The sequence below is a fragment of the Pelodiscus sinensis genome, chromosome 3, assembly GCF_049634645.1.
Source record: "Pelodiscus sinensis isolate JC-2024 chromosome 3, ASM4963464v1, whole genome shotgun sequence".
In the NCBI taxonomy this organism is placed as follows: domain Eukaryota; kingdom Metazoa; phylum Chordata; order Testudines; family Trionychidae; genus Pelodiscus; species Pelodiscus sinensis.
The window spans coordinates 183,578,318-183,584,317 of NC_134713.1; positions in this window are offsets into that span (position 1 = coordinate 183,578,318).

Genomic DNA, 6,000 nt, shown 5'->3' on the forward strand with positions numbered 1-6,000 from the left:
TTCTGCAGTGGCCCGGGGATCACACAGGTGTAATCTTGACATTTGAGTGTGGCAGTACAAGGGCGATGCTTTTTAAAAACTTGTGATGATAATACCTGGGTGCATTATTTCCTTTCAAAATCTGTTAGATTTAATTCATGATGTGTGTGTGTGTGTGTGTGTCTGCCAGAGCGGCCAGGAATCGTGTGTGTGATCATTAACCTTTTGTGGGGAGCCCAGCAAGAGCAGCAGGTAAGGGAGATAACGGGTGTTCTGTGAAGCTCCCAGTAGATATATCCTGCTCACTTGTACGTGGAATGATCAAAGAAGAGCCAAAGTTAGTTTGATCTGTCGGCAGTGGTGTTTGGGAAAGAATTAGGACTGGAGAGCGGGGGCTTTGTTTAGGATGTTTGTATCCCTTATGGGATTCCTCAGGGCTAAAAGAAGGGGAAGAGATGCCGTGTCTGAGCAGTGGAGCCTAGGGGCATGAGGTCTGTAGACACTCTAAAGGAGAGTGGAGAGGACTCTTGTGACATTGGGGTAGACAGCACTGGCCCCCAAGAACACAAGGAAGAAGGGAAGGCCATGACCTGACTGCACCCAGAAGGGCACATTTTGAGGACTTTAATCTTATGTGGCAATCCTGGGACCCAGACTATGCATGGCCTCACTGCAGGTTGGGTGAGGGTGATTTGCACCTCTCCCGCTATAGCCCATCTAGGCAAGTCAATGCATTATGCAGCCCCAAATGTGCAATGACTGTGTAGCTTGGTGCTATGTACCAACCACTTTCTCATCCACACCCACCTTGAACACCTGGTTGGATGCAATTTAAATGACTAAAAGCCTTGTGTTTAAATTGTCCATACAAATCTAAGAAGCGCACCCAATTTAAATACAATGTGCTGGATCTCTGTAGAATCCATCTGAATTTTAGGTTCTGCTACTGGCTGACGAGACAGTCGTTAAGGAATTACATTGCCTTTGTTCCAAGTGCAGTGAGATATAGCAATAAGAGACTGTACAAGTGTTATAAAAATTAGATGTTTTGTCTGCTTTTCAAAGATGATCCAGCCAGCCTATATATTACAAAATAAATACCCAGCTAAAAGTACAGGATGACTGGAAAATGCTTCCCATCTTTGTTTGCTATTCTTATTTATGTCATTAATACCGGGAGTTGGAATAACAGGATAGTTGTGGCTGGCACGGGAGAGAAAGGCTCAGTCCTGGGACTCCAGGGGCTGAAGCAGTGTAAAGCTGTCAGAAAGCTGTGCTAGAGAGGCAGCCAAGGTTCACAGAGCAATTCTTGGGTAACACAAAAATGCCGCAGCCAGCTGTACACATCTACTTCCACCATTGGCATAAGGGGTATGTTGGAGGCATGCCAGGCAAAAGGGGGCATAGTGGTCTGCATGATGCTCCACCCAATCCTTGTTCACTAAATCCTCTCACTGCAGTTGCCCAGGAATTGCTCTAAGTTGATGCAAAGAGGCATTTTGGTGACCAGTCAGCTCTCGATCAGTGGAGCAGACGGGTGACATAGACACACGTTCTCCATCATGATCACCACTCTCGCCCTGCTATCTGAGGGTATGTCTACACTACCCCCCTAGTTCGAACTAGCGGGGTAATGTATGCATACCGAACTTGCTAATGAAGCCCGGGATTTGAATTTCCCGGGCTTCATTAGCATAAAGCCGGTGCCGCCATTTTTAAAAGCCGGCTAGTGCGAACCCCGTGCCGCGCGGCTACACGCGGCACGGACTAGATAGTTCGGATTAGGCTTCTAATCCGAACTATCTGTACGCCTCGTGGAACCTAATCCGAACTATCTAGTCCGTGCCACGTGTAGCCGCGCGGCACGGGGTTCGCACTAGTCGGCTTTTAAAAATGGCGGCACCGGCTTTATGCTAACGAAGCCCGGGAAATTCAAATCCCGGGCTTCATTAGCAAGTTCGGTATGCATACATTACCCCCCTAGTTCGAACTAGGGGGGTAGTGTAGACATACCCTATGTGGGTAGCAGGGCACCTACTGCACCCTTACTCCGTGGACCAGATGCACTGGAAAGGTGAGAACCTAGACCAAAATAAATGAGACACTGTATTCTCAGTAATTCTATGCTGCTGGCAATAAGGCTCTGCTTTCCTGACTCTGAAATTCACTATGGTCTGCAGTTATGTAACTCCCATGATGCACTGTAGCAGTTTAACCAGAGTGCATCATTGGAGATGTAGTCCAACTTGGTGAAGACTGAGAACATGAAACAAAAACTCCCATGAGGCCTTGCAGCAGCTCAGGCAGATGCAGATTAGTGTTGAACTGATCCGAAACAAAACATTTCAATCTGGTTCAGTAAGCCCAAAGGTTTCTATTTGGCTCAACCTGACCCAAAAGGAAATATGTCATTTTGACTTTCCCAATGGAAATTTGAAAAATATTACTAACACTGCATTTTCCCTCACAAAAAAACATTTTGACAGATAATTCCCAACCACCTCTATTGCTCAATCTTTTCTGTTGATTCGCTGTCTAGTTTTATGATTGCTTTGTGGATGATCAACCTCTGTGGAAAAGGCCTAGAAAAGATTGAAGCTTGAAGACCTATTTCTATTTCCTGGTTGCTCAAACTTCCCACCATATTATAATAATAAATAGTATTCTGCTTCTTTTATATTTTAATTGGTCTGAATTTTATTTTGTTTGCTTGGTCATGAATATTTAGTATAAAGTTGCACAGTGCCTTGATGCACAGGAGTGTTCGTTCTTCCCCTCGCATATCTGATTTGATTGTATTATTAAGAACTACACACCACTACAATTATATGGTTTTAGGGTCATCACAAAAGCTGCTAGGATTCTGAGCACCTTTCAGGACTGGGTCCTTTGTTAAATGAGGCATTCAACAAAAACACTCCAGTGCAACAACATGATCCAGAGGGTTTTTTTATATGGGTTGTACTGTACCTGTATATTGCTTTTACACAATGTATAAATACTAATCTTTCAGCTATAGCTTTTAACAGATGCTATACCCATAATCTAGCCTTTTGGATAACAGCTGTTGGAGAATATATTCCGATAAAACTTAATGTAATAATGGAAGGTTTATTGTAAAAATGTGATTACTTGATACACTGGGGTCCATTCTGGGCTAAGTGTATACAGAACTATTAGAATCACTCCGATTATTACTCATGCATCCTGCCTTAAGCCACATTGGGCCAATTTTACAAAAGTAGCTGCTCACCTGTGCCTGTCTCAGCTCCCTGTAGAGGAACTTGCACATACCAAGTATATCCCACAGCAAGCAGATGGCCTGCCTGAGCATAAGGAGGGTATCTTCAGTCTATTTGACTCCTGGGGAAATGTAGGAGAAGCATGCCAAAATGAAAGTTCCACCTCTTCAGCTCAGAGGAGGGGGTTTGCTACAAGAAAACATTTGAGAACCATTGCAAGATTATATCAATTCCAACATAGCAAGAGATTTTCTACATCATGTTATGGTTAGGGGTAAATATTCAAAGCACTGCATTCCATCTTCACACCTAGACTGCGGTCTTGCTGTGCCTTTACGTTGATAAGAGAGGGACAGTGGGGCACAAAATGGCATCTGTACATGTTACATCATGCTATTACAGCAGCACAACATCCTGCAAGATGGGTGGAAAGAGAAAAGAGCTCTGGGTATGTCTACACTACAGCACTAATTCGAACTAACTTAATTCGAATTAGTTAATTTGAACTAAACTAATTCGAACTAGTACATCTAGACCTAAAACCTAGTTCGAATTAGCATTTTGCTAATTCGAACTAGCATGTCCACATTGAGTGGACCCTGAACCGAGGTTAAGGCTGGCCGGAACAGGTGCTGGCAGGGCATCAGATTAGGACTTAGAGCGTAGAGCTGCTGTCTCAGGCTAGCCGAGGGCTGTGCTTAAAGGGACCCGACCCCTACCCCGGACAGACAGTTCTCAGGGGTTCCCCGCTTGCAAAGCAGTCCTGGCTTGGAGTGCCCTGAGTGCCCACACTCGGCACATCACAGCACTCGGCCATCAGCCCAGCTGCACATGCTGCAGGCTGCCATCCGGGCGGGGTCAATCGGGGGGCTGAAGGAGAGCTTCCACCCCGAGGAGTCCGCAGAGCCAGCCCAGTCCTCCCCATCGGGGGCTCATACCCCATTCCTCCCTCACCTCCTTCCACTTGCCCCTCCCTAGCCCCCCCCCCTTCCTGATGTACAAAATAAAGGACACGTGTGTTCAAAAATAGAAACTCTCTTTATTGAACAAAACTTGGGGAGACTGGGAAAAGGAGGTGGGACAGGGGAAGAGAGAGGGTGGGAGAGGGGAGGGCAATTAAAATGATCAGGGGTTTGGAACAGGTCCCATATGAAGAGAGGCTAAAGAGACTGGGACTTTTCAGCTTACAAAAGAGGAGACTGAGGGGGGATATGATAGAGGTCTATTAAGGCAAGAGTGGTGTGGAGAGGGCGCATAAAGAAAAGTTCTTCATTAGTTCCCATAATAGAAGGACTAGAGGACACCAAATGAAATGAATGGGTAGCAGGCTTCAAACTAATAACAGAAAGTTGTTCGTCACAAAGCAAATAGTCAACCTGTGGAACTCCTTGCTACGGGAGGCTGTGAAGGCTAGAACTAGAACAGAGTTTAAAGAGAAGTTAGATAAATTCATGGAGGTTGGGTCCATGGAGTGATATTAGCCAGGGAGTAGAAATGGTGTCCCTGGCCTCTGTTTGTGGAAGGCTGGAGATGGATGGCACGAGACAAATGGCTTGGTCATTGTCTTCGGTCCATCCCCTCCAGGGTCCCTAGTGTTGGCCACTGTCGGCAGACAGGCTACTGGACTAGATGGACCTTTGGTCTGACCCAGTACGGCCATTCTAAGCTCAGGGCTCTGGGTCGGGGGTCTCACTGGACCATGCTGATTTTCATGCCAACCTGCTCCTGGGTGGCTAGGCTGGCAGCTATCCTGCCCTAGACATCCACTTTCCTGTGCCTAGTGCGGAGGTTGTGGATGAGGTCCACGATGTCCACACTAGGAGCCAGGTGGGCGCCCGCCTCTTGTGGACCTGGGCAGGCTCCCGGGAGCCGCCAGCCTGGTCCCAGGAAGAGGCGGAGGGCTGGGTGGCAGCGGGTGGCTGGTTCGTGTCGTGCCAGGTGCAGGGTCTGCTGGCTGGGTGCTGGCAGGCTTGCACCTGGCACGGGCACCGTAGCCAGACCGTGCCCCTTTAAAGAGTCCGGGGCCGGGCAGGTGGCAGACGAGTTTCCCTAGTGGTGCCCAGAGTGGCCACAGGGAAAGCTGGGGAGGGCTAGCCTCCCACTAGTTCGAATTAAGTGGCTACACAGCCCTTAATTCGAACTACTTAATTCGAACTAGGCGTTAGTCCTCGTAGAATGAGGTTTACCTAGTTCGAATTAAGCGCTCCGCTAGTTCGAATTAAGTTCAAACTAGCGGTTTGTATGTGTAGTGCCTATCATAGTTAATTCGAACTAACGTCTGTTAGTTCGAATTAACTTTGTAGTGTAGACATACCATCTGAGTGTTAGGTGTGCTAAAAAAAAGCCTTTTTCAAAAGGGTGTGATTTCCATTCAAGTTAGGTCAGTTTAGGAGACAGAAACTCAGAAGTAAGAACATGAAATTTCTTGTAATTATCTTAGCCACTGCAGGAATGCCTGTCATCCCTTCTATTAGCTGCTGTAATGCCACAACAGTTCACACAATGTGCAAGGTTTAGGATGCAAGAGCCTCCAAGGGAATATTGACACAGGAAAAGAGTTTTGAACCTGGTAAAACAGCAGGCCTTGATAAAATGTGGCCTGCTTGTCATATATTCATCTCTGGAGGGAGACTTGACACGTCCAACACTGAGACCAAAACCTAATTACTTACAATCTTTTTAGGAACAGAATAGCTGAAAACATAATCTGACAGGTGCCACACAGGAACAGGTCGTCTTCTTTTGATCTCAGGTGGCCCCCATTCCCATAGTATCTGAG